Source organism: Balaenoptera physalus (assembly GCF_965194825.1).
Source record: "Balaenoptera physalus genome assembly, chromosome: 3".
In the NCBI taxonomy this organism is placed as follows: domain Eukaryota; kingdom Metazoa; phylum Chordata; class Mammalia; order Artiodactyla; family Balaenopteridae; genus Balaenoptera; species Balaenoptera physalus.
Window position 1 is genome coordinate 95499875 of NC_138890.1, and position 18451 is coordinate 95518325.

Sequence of the window (18451 nt, forward strand, 5' to 3'; positions counted from 1 at the left end):
ATAAATGTTTTTTGATTGAACATTGAAATTGGCATCCACTGTTCATTATTTTAATAATTTCAAGAGAAGAAAGCTTATTACTTCCAATATTTATCCATATTCCAGCTTAGCTGGGATTGTAAGGTTCACTGACAATTACTACAAACCATTCAGGTTCATTTCTAAACATAAATATTTGATTTAAAAAGAAACACTGAAACACACAGGTGTTTGGCATCAGTAATGTGGTCACTGAAGGACAGAAGAATGAAGTCAAAGTAAATTAGCTTAAGGAGGATTGTTTTAGAAATCACAAATTGAAATAAAACACTATCAATTATTATAATAAACATTTATATGAATAACATTTTTATACATCTCCTCATATGGTCTCCAATCTTAAACAGAAAATTGACCAAGAACATATTATTATCATTATTTATAAACTAGACACAAACCTTGAGTGTTTAGGTGATTTTCTCAGTCATACTTCTAAAACCGCTGTGTACAAATAAGATTCAAACACCTAAGCCCTATTTTGTTAAACACCTTGTTCCAACAACTGGAAATGTAGAAAAAGAAGAGAACATGGGGGTGGAAGGGGGGAGAAAGTTCCTTATTGTCTGAAGCGCTGACTTCCAGATTATGGCAGATTTTAGAATCTGTCACCACTGGAAAGATACTTTATTGATTATGCGATTGTTCAACTGTTTTCTTGTTTACTTTTTTGTCTTTTTATTGTATTAAGTAATAAATACTGTTACATTACCAAATCACATCACCATGATTCTTTTGTTTAAGGATAAATAAAATACTGTCCATCCAAAATATTTCTGCTTCACAACGTAAAAACTGTTTCAATCCTAAATTCAAATTAATAGTGTGAAAAATTTCAAGCACTGAGAATGTTTTCAATATTTTCTTTTGATCCTAAATTAGGTTAAGATGATGAGCAAATCAGGCACTTTGATCAACACCAATCGAGAGGAATCAAATTTGAAGCTTTAAACTTGATGCTTTAGATTTGATTCTTTAAATTTAAGGGCAGGAAATCCACTGTCTATGATTTAGCAATTCTGTGACAGCCAAAATGCCATGCACAAGTAAAATCTCACTATAGAACATGACCACATGTATTCAAAAGTGCAAAGGAAGCAAGTTAATAAAATGGAAGAATGTTAGGACCTGTATATGTTTTAAATGCAATTCATCATTAGAAATAGAAAATATATGTTTAAGCAAAGGTTTAAAAAGGTATGCTTGTAATAACTTCAGAGTTCTGATGCTGTAAAATGGAAGCCCCTTCATCTCCTAGCTTCTTTTGTATCAAAAGCTAGATGAGTGGAATACAAGATCAACATAACACAGTGCTTTTGGACCTGATTTAAATTTTTTTAAAAAATTTTATTTATTTATTTATTTATTTTTGGTTGTGCCGGGTCTTAGTTACGGCACGCGAACTCTTGGTTGCGGCATGCATGTGGGATCTAGTTCCCTGACCAGAGATCGAAGCCGCGTCCCCTGCATTGGGAGGTGAATTCTTAACCACTGCGCCACCAGGGAAGTCCCTGGATCTAATTTAATTTTGAGGCTTCTTGTCTTGATTTGAATAAAGCAACCACATTAGGAGATCCAAATATCTTGAGGAAAAAATATCTTGAGGAAAAAAATAAAGCCTTCTCATTTGAAGCCAGTAGTTTTTCCTTCATTCCCTCCTGTTCTGCAAAAGGCCTCACATTTATTACTCCTATGTAAAATTCTATACTCCTATAATCTACATACTCTCAGTTTTGAATCAAAGAGCTACCATCTGCAACTTTCTTCACCTTTAACAGCAAATTTCATTTCAACATGCTTCTTGATTGGCTTAATGGAAAGTAAAAGATAGGTAACCATTACACTCAGTCTGAGATATGAAAAGCTAAAAATACTCATAAAATTAACAAAATGTCCTCCTTCAGAGCTTAGCTCCAAACACCTTTAGAGACTGTCTGCCACTATCTCAATTTTCATGTTACATAAATCTCTAACCAATCGCTTTTTAACCAGAAAGTCTTTAGAGCAATTCCATATAACAGCAGGGAAGGTGACCAGGTGTAATTAACAACTTTCTTGTTCAATTTCTTTTAGAGCAAGAAAATTGTTCAAATTCATCTTGGCCTCTTACCTTGATGTTTATTACAGCAGATGAGATTTCCCCTCCGGGCAACCAGTGTGTTATTGCTCTTTTCATACTAAACTAATTTTCTGTTATACCTATATTAATTTTTCCCTTCTTTCTTCCTTCTTTCCTTCATTTCTCTCCCTCCCCTCCCCACCCTTACCCCGGCCTCTCTCCCTTCCTCCCTCCCTTCCTTCCTTCTTTTTTATTTCTTTCTTTCTTTGTCAGCATTTTAAAATTCCATATTTTATATATCCAAAAATCTCAAACAAGTATACAATTGATTCATGAATTGATAATCTGTTTAGTTTTTAACAACTTAAATTTAATCTCAGTGTATTTATACATCTTCTGGGTTAAAAAACTGCTCTGTAACAGGTGAAAGGTGTTATAATTAACTGTATATACAAACAAGCTTCATGGGGTTCAAGCCAGATATCTGTGATATTGATAGTAACTAAATAAATATTTTTATTATTTAAGCTTCATCATCAATATTGGACCTATGATTTTAGGAGTGCTCTATAATTTTCTCATTTAAGCTATCTTAACAAATAATATTAGTAGACATATAATTGCTTTCAACTAGAATGCAATGGTTTTCTCTCCCTTAGCCTAATTTGTAGTTTTTACATTAAGTTAATAAATATTTCAAAGTAAAAGCATCAGTTGTTATTTTCACATCGTAATAACTCAAGTCCCTAAACTAATATTTCTGATTTTTTCCTTACTTTTTTCAGGAAATAACAGAAGGGTGTGTGGAAAAAGAATACACAGATCCAACAACAATAACAACTACCACAACAAAACTTTTAGAAGTGATATTTATGATACTTCTAATTTGAGTAAAAGCTTTCTTTCAACGTGATTTTTGAACTTCATCAAGCCCTTTTTGCTTTACTTGTAAAGCAGCACTGAAAAAGAATGCCAAGGACATATATGCAAAACATTGGTCTACTATTTTCAAAAGTTGATCTTCTAGTGGAAGTATTTCTACATATCTGGGTAATCCACAGTCTTTTAAAAGAACTTTGTTTATTTTTAGATAAACACATGACTTTCAGAAAAATACCAAGCAGCTTGAAAAAATGAAAAAGGAATTACAATATCATTTGAAATCTCTTTACTCACAAATAATCACAATGAAGATTTTTAAGCAAAATTACAGACATTTCTCTTTGCCTATAAAGAGCTACATATTAGAAAGAACTTAATAAAGTGCAATTGGATTATACTTGCTTATAAATATGAAAAAAATACTCAAATGCATTACATTCCTTTGTAAGACAAAAGAGTTTGGAGAAACTGCTGAATTTCAGATAAGTATTTTCTTAACAAGGAATATGTATATACACAATACACCTCTAAAGTTTAAAAGGATTAAAACAATAAGGCATTTGATTTCTCTAAGTGCTATATGTTACACATTTAACTATATCTATAAATTTTATGCTATAAAACAGAGAAGATTGTGAAATTAACATCTCACATTCTCCTTATACTATCCTGTCTCCTATAATAAACTGTCAAAGTGTAAAACATTCTTTTCTATATTCTTTTCTGCAATCACCACAGTTTATACTAAACTAATTCAATATTCAAAATTTGTTTGTGGTTGTTATTGTTGTAGTTGTTGTTTTCCTGTGAGGGGATATGCATGATTTTTGTTGTTGTTTACAAAGTTTAGAAAACTTTACTAGAGTATATCACCATGCTGATTATTTTTGTTGTTCACCTGAGAAATGCAGTGCCATTTCAGGATTTTGGAAACACTTTTATTATGTCTTCAAACACTTTCCTGTTTATTATGTTATTTTCATCAAGAAAAATTATAAATATGTTGGAAAAAATTGTTGGCCTTTCAAAAAAGTACCTTAAGGAAAAAAATTATTCTCTTCTATTCAGTTTTGTCTGATTTTGCCTTGTCTTCCCATGTTAGTTATTTCAATTCTTTTTTGCTTTTATTTCTTTCACACGGGCTTCATTTCTATTCCCTACCTTACATCTAAATAGTACCAAATAGTGAATGTGGGTAGGAATATTGAATATTACAAGTCTAGATACTAAGATACCCACCATGAGTATCTATCCTCTCTCTTTCCTTTATCTAAGGAGCTGAAAGTGAAAGCCTAGGAGGGAGATAGCAGAGACAAATTAAGGAAGAAACCAACATCTTGACTCACCTCATGGAGGGAAAAACTTAAGAGAGTAGTCTGACCAATACTAAACTGTGATTCAATCAAGAAAGCAACTTTTATTGAGTTAAGCCACTAACTTCCATTAGTTATTTTTATGCCTACATAAAAGTAATTATAATTGGAATTTAATTTTAAGTAACGAATGTGGTCTATCACTCATAGAAACTTTCTCTCTCTCTTCCTATCTCTCCCTCTCTCTCTCTCTCCAGTAAACCAATGTGACCTGATTATGTATGTAAAGGGAAATTTCAAAACCCAACAACTCCTCTTTTGTCTGAATTTTCATTGTTTTACTATGAAGTATGCTTCCTAATACACACTATAAAGGTATTCAAGAGGATACAAACTAGAATTTATTGTGCTTACTGCTTATATATTGCATATATTTTTATCACTTTAAATGTATTTCTTTGAAAGTATTCTATGGATTGTATATAAGGTCTTTAGAGGCCCTGATGCTACACTATCAATTTAGTATTATCTAAGGAAACTATGTTACCTTTAACCAAAATCAGAACATTTCATCATTACTTTTTTTCTTTGAGATTGTTTCAAGGTTTCACATGAAGTTCTAACCAGTTATTTTCTTCCCTTTGAATTTCAATAGAAAAAATTTCCACCTGTTCTTGACACTTACGTTATACCTTCCTGATTTGTAGTTTTGTTTTTCAGGTCCTATTTGTTCAACCAGATTGTAAGTACTTTAAGACAGCGACCATGTTTAAAGAATCTGTGTGCCCTGTGGCACTTAACAGATACAACTAGCAAATTTTTGCAAAATGATAGTTGCTACAGCTCCAAAGAGACTCATGTGATTTTGTAGCCTTTGTTTGATCATTTTCCTACAAGTTTATTTTAAATGAACCTGCATTCTGATATATGAGCCTGCTACAAAAATGAAATAAGCTTGTTTTTACTTTTTCAGCCTTCTTAGATCATTGGTCTTACCACTACTATAGAGAACTTGTTCAATTATTTAATATTAAGTTTTAAATATATTGTTTTGTATCTCATCTGTCGTGTGACACAGTTTTTACCTTCTTCGTGGACACCTGCCTTTCCTCTATACCCACAGTTCACCCAAAATAATGCACTGAGCTATGACATCAGCTGTCAGTAAAAAGGTTTTTTAAAATATAAATGAACAAAATTATTTAATTATTTGATTGCTGAGTAATTCTATTAGTGATTTGTTTTACTCTATCTTTAAGCATCAATATAAAGGATACATTACTAAATATTTAATATTACTAAAGTATAACTATAAAGGCACATTGTTAGAATTACTGGCATATTTTACCATTATGCTGTTGTGCTTTAGTGATAAGAAAACACATAGAGTTGTTTGAAGTAATGTTTTAGTGCTTTTCTAAGCAAACATATAAACAGAAGACTAAACTACTTTTGTTTTAATCATCACCTGCTAAAAACCTATCTTTGATGTCTTATGTCCGTGTTTATGCCTACATATATTCTCCAGATATATAATTCTATTTATATTCCAGACAGTTTTGCTAAATTAAGAATGGATGATTTATTTTGAGCATTTTACATACAGTTTATAAATGCAATGCAGGGATAGCTATCACTCAGAAAACACACACACACACACACACACACACACATACACATCCTATTCGTGGACATAGCAGTATATAATATGGGCAGCTGAGAGATGGATTCATTTTAGAAAATCATTACACAAGGTTACACAATTAATTTTAGATAAAGAATAAGAGTCACATGCTTGAGGTTGACAGCTTCATTAGAAACCTAAAACATATTCCTTTCTGCTAAGGAATGTGGTTCAAAAGGACATACAGAAAATATGTTAGCCGGTTTAAGACCTAGTTATAGTCAAAACAGTGTCATTTTCTAATTATATAGAATCATGTTTTCATTTTGTTCCTATTAAAACTACATGAGTTGGATTAGTAAGGGAAAAAGAAGCTACAACAGTTGCTGTGGCAAGAAATTAGTGAAAAGCTTTAAAATTACATTATTACCATCAACATCATCACACCATAGAGAAGAAAAACTGCATCATTATTGGCACTGTAAGTAGAAATAAACTAGTTCAGCCAAGTTGCCTAATTTAGGAATGAACAGTAATAGGGTGAGGTGGCTTAAGGTTTAAGGTGAGATGGTTAAGAGGTTTAAGACGGGTGAGTATAGGCACAGCCTTTGTGTAGTACATGTAATATCTTATTTCCTACCTCCCAAGTGAGAAAGAGAAGCTAATTTTATCATGTGACGTACTTCTTTATTTTTCTGACCCATATTTTAAGCTTCAAGGTAGAAATCTGTCCCAGAGATGAAACTGAAAAAGTCACCTGAGATAACAAGTTATCTAGAGTCCCTATTTCAGATTCTGCTACAGAGGTTCAGTGTTTTTAGTTTAGCCATTAAAAGCTCAGCTACACATCAGGGGAGACTTGTGACATTACTGTTCCTTCTATGACAAAATATCTAGCCATCCTGACTGTAGCCTATCCTCTTCTGGAAAACAGCTCATATCACTAGTGATTAGCAAAAGACAAAATCAGAACTTCAAAGAAATAAACTAAGCCTTCTTTTAATTTCTAATTAAAAAAAAACATTGACCGGAATATAAAACATGAAACAAACAAATGAATATAACAAAACAGAAATGGATCCACAGATATAAAGAACAAACTAGTGGTTACCAGTGGGCAGAGGGGTGGAGGGAGGGGCAAGATAGTGGTAGGGGATTGAGAGGTACAAACGACTACATATAAAATAAATAAGCTACAAGGATATACTGTACAGCACAGGGTATATAGCCCATATTTTATAATACCTTTAAATGGAGTATAACCTACAAAAATATTGAATCACTATGTTGTACACTGAAACTAATACTGTAAATCAACTATACTTCAATTTTTAAAAAGATATTGAATATATTACATTAGAAAGCAGGGAATTTATTAACTAAATCAGAGAAAAGAGGAAAGTATGACAACTTCTGGGTTGTTTTATATTTTCAGCCTTGAAATTTCTGTGTAGGCTAGTTGCTGTATCTGCCAAGGGTAGTAGGTGGCAGCAAAGAAGCTTCCCTTTGGGGATTTCAAATCATTTTAAAAACAGTAACTGACAAATCATAATTTACTGGTGGCAACAACATAAACTGAGGTGGACCATCAAAATGTGCTGTGCATTGATCCACTGAGCAATTACAGACAGTGGTGAGGTCTGCAGTGAAAGTGCCAGGACATTTGAACCACACTGTTACTTATAGCTTGCTCACACTGGTCTGATCCAAAGTCAGATTTAGCTTATACATAAATTTTGTATATAAAATTATGACTTTAATAAACTGTTGTTACTAATGGAAATAAAGTACAGAAATTTATAAATGATTTTCATTTCATAATAAAAATTAAAGCACAATAAATTATCCCCACAAAATAATGACTTTACTGCCTCCAGTAAGTATAATTTTCCCAATGACTTAGCCTGAGTTACGAAAAAAAATGGGCACAGACATTTTAAAAATGTTGAAATAAAAGTCTTTGGCCTGTCATACAGAGTGAAGTAAGTCAGAAAGAAAAAAACAAATACAGTATGCTAACACATATATATGGAATCTAAGAAAAAAAAAAGGTCATGAAGAACCTAGTGGTAAGACGGGAATAAAGACACAGACCTACTAGAGAATGGACTTGAGGATATGGGGAGGGGGAAGGGTAAACTGTGACAAAGTGAGAGAGTGGCATGGACATATATACACTACCAAACGTAAAATAGATAGATAGCTAGTGGGAAGCAACCGCATAGCACAGGGAGATCAGCTCAGTGCTTTGTGACCACCTAGAGGGGTGGGATAGGGAGGGTGGGAGGGAGGGAGATGCAAGAGGGAAGAGATATGGGAACATATGTATGTGTATAACTGATTCACTTTGTTATAAAGCAGAAACTAACACACCATTGTAAAGCAATTATACTCCAATAAAGATGTTAAAAAAAAAAAAAAGCTGACGTTTTTATCCCCATGTATCTGGGGAAAAAAAAAAAGTCTTTGGCAAATAATGTTTTGCTTTTTGCTAGGTGAGGTTTATATATGATTATTTTCTTATCTTTCATTTGTTTTGAATTACTTACTATATATTGAGGGCGTTTTTTCTTCTTTGTATTTATTTTTAGTTGAAGTATAAGTTACATTAAGTGAAAAGCTCAGCTATTTTTACTATTTTTTAATTTTTTAATATCTTTACTGCAGTATAATTGCTTTACAATGTTGTGTTAGTTTCTGCTGTACAACAAAGTGAATCAGCTATAAGTATATATACATCCCCATATCCCCTCCCTCTTGCATCTCTTTCCTACCCTCGCTATCCCACCCCTCTAGGTTATCACAAAGCACCGAGCTGATCTCCCTGTGATATGCAGCAGCTTCCCACTAGCCATCCATCTTACGTTTGGTAGTGTATATATGTCAATGCTACTCTCTCACTTTGTCCCAGCATCCCCTTCCCGCCCCCTGTGTCCTCAAGTCCATTCTCTACATCTGCATCTTTATTCCTGCCCTGCCACTAGGCTCATCAGTACCAGTGTTATTTTTTTAGATTCCAGATATGTGCATTAGCATGTGGTATTTGTCTTTCTCTTTCTGACTTACTTCACTCTGTATGACAGAATCTAGGTCCATACACCTCATTACAAATAACTCAATTTCATTTCTTTATATGGCTGAGTAATATTCCATTGCATATAAGTGCCACATCTTCTTTATCCATTCACCTGTCGATGGACATTTAGGTTGCTTCCATATATGGGCTATTGTAAACAGTGCTGCAATGAACATTGGGGTACATGTCTCTTTTTGAATTATGGTTTTCTCAGGGTATATGCCCAGTAGTGGGATTGCAGGGTCATATTGTAGCTCTGTTTTTAGTTTTTTAAGGAACCTCCATACTGTTCTCCATAGTGGCTGTATCAATTTACATTCCACCTACAGTGCAAGAGGGTTCCCTTTTCTCCACACCCTACCCAGCATTTATTGTTTGTAGATAATGGCCATTCTGATCAGTGTGAGATCATACCACATTGTGGTTTTGATTTGCATTTCTCTAATGATTAGTGATGTTGAGCATCTTTTCATGTGTTTGTGGGCAATCTGTATATCTTCTTTGGAGAAATGTCTATTTAGGTCTTCCACCCATTTTTGGATTGGGTTCTTTGTTTGTTCTGATATTGAGTTGCATGAACTGCTTGTATATTTTGGAGATTAATCCTTTGTCAGTTGCTTCGTTTGCAAATATTTTCTCCCATTCTGAGGGTTGTCTTTTCGTCTTGTTTATGGTTTCCTTTGCTGTGCAAAAGCTTTTAAGTTTCATTAGGTCCAATTTCTTTATTTTTGTTTTTATTTCCATTACTCTAGGAGGTGGATCAAAAAAGATCTTGCTGTGATTCATGCCATACAGTGTTCTGCCTATGTTTTCCTCTAAGAGTTTTATAGTGTCGGTGTTACATTTAGGTCTTTAATCCATTTTCAGTTTATTTTTGTGTATGGTGTTAGGAAGTGTTCTAATTTCATTCTTTTACATATAGCTGTCCAATTTTCCAAGCACCGCTTATTGAAGAGGCTGTCTTTTCTCTATTGTATATGCTTGCCTCCTTTGTCAAAGATAAGGTGACCATATGTGCATAGGTTTATCTCTGGGCTTTCTATCCTGTTCCATTGATCTATATTTCTGTTTTTGTGCCAGTACTATACTGTCTTGATTACTGTAGCTTCGTAGTATAGTCTGAAGTCAGGGAGCCTGATTCCTAAGCTCCTTTTTTCTTTCTCAAGATTGCTTTGCCTATTCAGGGTCTTTTGTGTTTCCATACAAATTATAAATTTTTTTGTTCTAGTTCTGTGAGAAATGTCATTGGCAATTTGATACAGATTGCAATGAATCTGTAGATTGCTTTGGGTAGTATACTCATTTTCACAATGTTGATTCTTCCAATCCAATAACATGGTATATCTCCCCATTGCTTTTTATCGTCTTTGATTTCTTTCATCAGTGTCTTATAGTTTTCTGCATAAAGGTCTTTTGCCTCCTTATGTAGGTTTATTCCTAGGTATTTTATTCTTTTTGTTGCAGTGATAAATGGGAGTGTTTCCTTAATTTCTCTTTCTAATTTTTCATTGTTATTGTATAGGAATGCCAGAGTTTTCTGTGCATTAATTTTGTATCCTGAGACTTTACCAAATTCATTGATTAGCTCTAGTAGTTTTCTGGTCGCATCTTTAGGATTTTCTATGTATAGTATCATGTCATATGCAAACGGTGACAATGACAGTTTTACTTCTTCTTTTCCGATTTGGATTACTTTTATTTCTTTTCCTTCTCTGAGTGCCGTGGCCAAAACTTCCAAAACTATGTTGAATAATAGTGGTGAGAGTGGCCACCCTTGTCTTGTTCCTAATCTTAGAGGAAACGATTTCAGTATTTCATCATTGAGAATGATCTTGGCTGTGGGTTTGTCATATATGGCTTTTATTATGTTGAGGTAAGTCCCCTCTATGCCCACTTTCTGGGGAGTTTTTATCATAAATAGGTGTTGGATTTTGTCGAAAGCTTTTTCTGCATCGATTGAGATGATCATGTGGTTTTTATCCATCAATTTGTTAATATGGTGTATCACAATGATTTGCATATATTGAAGAATCCTTGCATTCCTGGGATAAACCCCACTTGATCATGGTGTACGACCCTTTTAACGTGCTGTTGGATTCTGTTTGCTAGTATTTTTTTGAGGATTTTTGCATCTATGTTCATCAGTGATACTGGCCTGTAGTTTTCTTTCTTTGTGACATTTTTGTCTGGTTTCGGTATCAGGGTGATGGTGACCTCGGAGAATGAGTTTGGGAATGTTCCTCCCTCTGCTATATTTTGGAAGAGTTTGAGAAAGGTAGGTGTTAGCTCTTCTCTAAGTGTTTGATAGTATTCACCTGTGAAGCCATCTGCTCCTGGGCTTCTGTTTGTTGGAAGATTTTTAATCACAGTTTCAATTTCAGCTCCTGTGATTGGTCTGTTTATACTTTCTATTTCTTCCAGGTTCAGTGTTGGAAGGTTGTGCTTTTGTAAGAAAGTGTCCTTTTCTTCCAGGTTGTCCATTTTATTGGCATATAGTTCCTTGTAGTAATCTCTCATGATCCTTTGTATTTCTGCAGGGTCTGTTGTAACTTCTCCTTTTTCATTTCTAATTCTGTTGATTTGAGTCTTTTCCCTTTTTTTCCAGATGAGTCAGGCTAATGGTTTATCAATTTTGTTCACCGTCTCAAAGAACCAGCTTTTAGTTTTACTGATCTTTGCTACTGTTTCCTTCATTTCTTTTTCATTTATTTCTGATCTGATCTTTATGGCTTCTTTCCTTCTGCTAGCTTTGGGTTTTTTCTGTTCTTCTTTCTCCAATTGCTTTAGGTGTAAGGTTAGGTTTTTTTATTTGAGGTTTTTCTTGTTTCTTGCATTAGGATTGTATTGCTATAAACTTCCCTTTTTAGAACTGCTTTTGCTGCATCCCATAGGTTTTGGGTCGTCGTGTTTTCATTGTCATTTGTTTCTAGGTATTTTTTGATTTCCTCTTTGAGTTCTTTAGTGACCTCTCGGTTATTTAGTAGTGTACTGTTTAGCCTCCATGTGCTTGTATTTTTTATAGTTTTTTTCCTGTAATTGATATCTAGTCTCATAGCATTGTGGTCGGAAAGGATACCTGATATGATTTCAATTTTCTTAAATTTACCAAGGCTTCATTTGTGACCAAAGATATGATCTATTCTGGTGCGTGTTCCATGAGCACTTGAGAAGAAAGCATATTCTGATTTTTTTGGATGGAATGTCCTACAAATGTCAATTAAGTCCATCTGGTCTAATGTGTCATTTAAAGCTTGCATTTCCTTATTTATTTTCATTTTGGATGATCTGTCCATTGGTGAAAATGGGGTGTTAAAGTCCCCTACTATGATTGTGTTACTGTCGATTTCCCCTTTTATGGCTTTTAGCATTTGCCTTATGTATTGAGGTGCTCCTATGCTGGGTGCATAAATATTTACAATTTTTGTATTTTCTTGTTGGATTGATCCCTTGCTCTTTACGTAGTGTCCTTCTTTGTCTCTTGTAATAGTGTTTATTTTAACGTCTATGTTTTCTGACATGAGAATTGCTACTCCAGCTTTCTTCTGATTTCCATTTGCATGGAATATCTTTTTCCATCCCCTCACTTTCAGTCTGCATTTGTCCTTAGGTCTCAAGTGGGTCTCTTGTAGACAGCATATATATGGGTCTTGTTTGTGTATCCATTCAGCCAGTCTATGTCTTTGGTGGGAGCATTTAATCCATTTACATTTAAGGTAATTATCGATACATATGTTCCTATTACCATTTTCTTAATTGTTTTGGGTTTGTTATTGTAGGGCTTTTCCTTCTCTTGTGTTTCCTGCCTAGAGAAGTTCCTTTAGCATTCGTTGTAAAGCTTGTTTGGTGGTGCTGAATTCTCTTAGCTTTTGCTTGTCTGTAAAGGTTTTAATTTCTCCGTCGAATCTGAATGAGATCCTTGCTGGGTTGAGTAATCTTGGTTATAGGTTTTTCCCTTTCATCACTTTAAATATGTCCTGCCACTCCCTTCTGGATTGCAGAGTTTCTGCTGAAAGATCAGCTGTTAACCTTATGGGGATTCCTTTGTATGTTATTTGTTGCTTTCCCCTTGCTGCTTCTAACATTTTTTCTTTTTATTTCATTTTTGATAGTTTGATTAATATGTGTCTTTGTGTGTTTCTCCTTGGATTTATCCTGTATGGGACTCTCTGTGCTTCCTGGACTTGATTGACTCTTTCCTTTCCCATATTAGGGAAGTTTTCAACTATATTTTCTTCAAATATTTTCTCAGTCCCTTTCGTTTTCTCTTCTTTTTCTGGGACCCCTATAATTCGAATGTTGGTGCATTTAATGTTGTCCCATAGGTCTCTGAAACTGTCCTCAATTCTTTTCATTCTTTTTTCTTTATTCTGCTCTGCGGTAGTTATTTCCACTATTTTATCTTCCAGGTCACTTATCCATTCTTCTCCCTCAGTTATTCTGCTATTGATTCCTTCTAGAGAATCTTTAATTTCATTTTTGGTGTTGTTCATCACTGTTTCTTTGCTCTTTAGTTCTTCTAGGTCCTTGTTAAACGTTTCTTGTATTTTCTCTATTCTATTTCCAAGATTTTGGATTATCTTTATTATCATTACTCTGAATTCTTTTTCAGGTAGACTGCCTATTTCCTTGTCATTTGTTTGGTCTGGTGGGTTTTTACCTTGCTCCTTCATCTGCTGTGCATTTCTCTGTCTTCTTATTTTGCTTACCTTACTGTGTTTGGGGTCTCCTTTTCATAGGCTGCAGGTTCGTAGTTCCCGTTGTTTTTGGTGTTTGCCTCCAGTGGGTAAGGTTGGTTCAGTCGGTTGTGTAGGCTTCTTAGTGGAGGGGACTGGTCCCTGAGTTCTGGTGGATGAGGCTGGATCTTGTCTTTCTGTTGGGCAGTACCACATCCGGTGGTGTGTTTTGGGGTGTCTGTGAACTTATTATGATTTTAGGCAGGCTTTCTGCTAATGGGTGGGGTTGTTTTCCTGTGTTGCTAGTTGTTTGGCATGGAGTGTCCAGCACTGGAGCTTGCTGGTCGTTGAGTGGAGCTGGGTCTTAGCACTGAGACAGATATCTCTGGGAGAGCTCTAACTGATTGCTATTATTTGGGGCCGGGAGGTCTCTGGCGGACCAATGTCCTGGCTTGGCTCTCCCATGTCAGAGGCTCAGGCTTGACACCCGGCTGAAGCACCAACATCCTGTCAGCTTTTGGGAAATCTGAGGTCTTCTGCCAGCTTTCAGTAGGTATTCTGTAGAAGTTGTTCCACATATAGATGTATTTTTGATGTATTTGTGGGGAGAAAGGTGATCTCCATGTCTTACTCCTCTGCCATCTTAAAGGTCCTCCCTTATACTGTAAATGCATTACTTAAAGAAACAGCTAAATAGTGTTATAATGGGATTTGAAATTAATAGCCATAGCCATTTGTGTGTGTGGAGGGGGTTTGTGTCTGTTTGAGAGACAGAGAGAGAGAATGAGAAATGGAAATAAAAGATTATACAGAGGGGGGCTTTCCTGGTGGCGCAGTGGTTGAGAATCTGCCTGCCAATGCAGGGGACACGGGTTCGAGCCCTGGTCTGGGAAGATCCCACATGCCACGGAGCAACTGGGCCCGTGAGCCACAATTACTGAGCCTGCGCGTCTGGAGCCTGTGCTCCACAACAAGAAAGGCCGTGATGGTGAGAGGCCCGCGCACTGCGATGAAGAGTGGTCCCCACTTGCCACAACTAGAGAAAGCCCTCGCACAGAAACGAAGACCCAATACAGTCATAAATAAATAAATAAATAAATAAAAAGAACGTGAATTTCTTTAAAAAAAAAAAAAAATTATACAGAGGGAATCCCAACTATATAATTTTAAATTTACACAAAACAAAAATAAGCACATGAGGGGCTTCCCTGGTGGCGCAGTGGTTGAGAATCTGCCTGCCAATGCAGGGGACATGGGTTCAAGCCGTGGTCTGGGAGGATCCCACATGCCGTGGAGCGGCTAGGCCCATGAGCCACAATTGCTGAGCCTGCGTGTGTGAGCCTGTGCTTCGCAACGGGAGAGGCCGCAATGGTGAGAGGCATGCGCATCGCGATGAAGAGTGGCCCCTGCTTGCCACAGCTGGAGAAAGCCCTTGCACAGAAACGAAGACCCAACACAGCCATAAATAAATAAATAAATAAATAAATAAATAAAAATTAAAAAAAAAAAATAAGCACATGAATAATGATTATAATCTTCTATTTTGGACCAATCAGAACAGAGATGACATACAACTGTTCTTTACCATTCAACCAGTCAATCTAGCATGTTGAATTAGTTACACTGCAAACATCTGTGTAGGAGTGATCTCTTCATATTATTACAAACTCTGGTGGAGAATAAAAGGACACAAAAGATGGGCTGATAACTATAGAATATATTCGTTTTCCTAGGTGCCATTACTGAACTATTGCACAGCTTGTAACAGTATGGAAAAATATTTCTAATATAACAGTTTTATGTGGCCCATATAATGGCATTGATGCTGGCCATACTAATATCAGTATCTCTAATTTCTAACCATATTTGCTAGTTTACTCTCCATATTAGCTGCTCCATATTAGCTCTACATAGTAATATGGAGAGCTACTGTTCTCCATATTAATAGACAAGTAAAAATTATAATTATCTTTTAAAAATTTCTTCATAAATTCCTAATAAAAACAAATCGAAGTAGAAAAGAAAGTACTGTTTTTGGCATTAGACTGCCCTAACTTGTTTCATTACTTTGGCTAATAAGGAGATTCTGATTCCCAAGAACTCTGAGAATACACTTTATTTTGTGCCCCTTTTCCCTGATCTCAGAATGCCAAAAGAAATATCAATGTGGTATAGAAGTAAGCTTTCCATTCACAATAAATAGTATTTTTCTCTTCTTTTATGCCTGTCTTTTATTTATTTTTTATTTTTTCTTTTTTTTATTCAAACAGAAAGTCACAAAAATTATAATCATCCTCATCAGTTCACTCAGTCCCATGTAATTAATTTTTTTTATCTTGATCTTTTGTTAGCACTTTTATGAATTCATCAGTTTTCCATTAGATTTCTGAAAATGCTTATTCATTCAGTTCAGCCGTATAGTCAGTTACCAGAAACCTGTACTTGTCAGTGTTTTCCATGAATTCCTTGAAGATGAAACCCTTTTATAGGAACATTTTTGCAAAAGCATCAGAGTACACCCAGAACTGTCTGTAAATGACAAAAGACTTAAAAATGACCATGGTTAAAGATTTGATGAAAGTTCATAATAATGCAATTGGCAAGGAAATTTAGTTATTTCTGAGATATACATTTTAAAGTAATAACTAGAATTATGACTTATAACATTATACCAGAACATATAAGATTTTTAGGAATTTCATGTAATGTCTGAAACATTTATATTAACATATTTCCATATAAATAACCCAAAGAAAGTTTAGGATTAGTTCTTTTATTTTTTAGTTTTTTAATTTTAATTATTTTTTATACAGCAGGTTATTAGTCATCAATTTTATATACATAAGTGTATACGTGTCAATCCCAATGGCCCAATTCAGCACACCACCATCCCCACCCCCCATGGCTTTCCCCCCTTGGTGTCCATACGTTTGTTCTCTACATCTGTGTCTCAACTTCTGCCTTGTAAACCGGTTCGACTGTACCATTTTTCTAGGTTCCACATACATGCATTAATATACGATATTTGTTTTTCTCTTTCTGACTTACTTCACTTTGTATGACACTCTCTAGATCCATCCACGTCTCAACAAATGACTCAATTTCATTCCTTTTTATGGCTGAGTAATATTCCACTGTATATATGCACCACAACTTCTTTATCCATTCATCTGTCGATGGGCATTTAGGTTGCTTCCATGACCTGGCTATTGTAAATAGTGCTGCCATGAACATTGGGGTGCATGTGTCTTTTTGAATTATGGTTTTCTCAGGGTATATGTCCAGTAGTGGGATTGCTGGATCATATGGTAAATCTATTTTTAGTTCTTTAAGGAACCTCCATACTGTTCTCCATAGTGGCTGTATCAATTTACATTCCCACCAACAGTGCAAGAGGGTTCCCTTTTCTCCATACCCTCTCCAGCATTTGCTGTTTGTAGATTTTCTGATGATGCCCATTCTAGCTGGTGTGAGGTGATACCTCATTGTAGTTTTGATTTGCATTTCTCTAATAATTAGTGATGTTGAGCAGCTTTTCATGTGCTTCTTGGCCATCTGTATGTCTTCTTTGGAGAAATGTCTATTTAGGTCTTCTGCCCATTTTTGGATTGGGTTGTTTGTTTCTTTAATATTGAGCTGAATGAGCTGTTTATATATTTTGGAGATTAATCCTTTGTCCGTTGATTCATTTGCAAATATTTTCTCCCATTCTGAGGGTTGTCTTTTCGTCTTGTTTATGGTTTCCTTTGCTGTGCAAAAGCTTTGAAGTTTCATTAGGTCCAATTTGTTTATTTTTGTTTTTATTTCCATTACTGTAGGAGGTGGATCAAAAAAGATCTTGCCGTGATTTATGTCAAAGAGTGTTCTTCCTATGTTTTCCTCTAAGAGTTTTATAGTGTCTGGTCTTACATTTAGGTCTCGAATCCATTTTGAGTTTATTTTTGTGTATGGTGTTAGGGAGTGCTCTAATTTCTTTCTTTTACATGTAGCTGTCCAGTTTTCCCAGCACCACTTATTGAAGAGACTGTCTTTTCTCCATTGTATATCCTCGCCTCCTTTGTCATAGATTAGTTGACCATAGGTGCGTAGGTTTATCTCTGGGCTTTCTATCTTGTTCCATTGATCTATGTTTGTGTTTTTGTGCCAGTACCATATTGTCTTCATTAGTGTAGCTATGCCTGTCTTTTAGATTGTTGGCTTCAGAAAAAATCATTTAGAATATTGTGTGTGGTACATATGCTTGGAATCATTCATTTGGAGCTCAGTACACATTCTGTATACTTCTCCACCCTGCCTTCTGTCTGGGAAGCTGAGCTGTATAAACTAGATCAATAGGACTCCCAGGCCTTTTTCCTCTGCCTAGGTCCAAACAATGCCAAGCTCTGTCAGGAATTGGAAGAACATAAAGTGAAGAGTGAGGTCAGACTGCTGATTCCTTTGACTTTCTCTCAGCATGCTTGCCTTGAGCTGTCTGTTACCTTCCAATGAAGATTACAGATCCTTTCAGTATGGATGACCCGCTGCAGTTCTCTCTCCTTTCTCTAGTTCTAATAAATGTCCTTCCCCTGTCCCTTGATCTTGTTTAGTTGCATTTTGAATTATCCCCAGACTCAGTGGTATAAAATAACTTGCTTTGTCCAGACAGGGCAAAGCAAGGTCAGGTTGTCTCTGATTCATGATGTCTGAGGACTCTGATGAAAATTAAGAGTCAGGAATAGTAAATAACCAGGGACTGGAATTATCTGAAGGCTTGTTCATTCTTACGTCTGCTGTTTGAAGCTAAATATC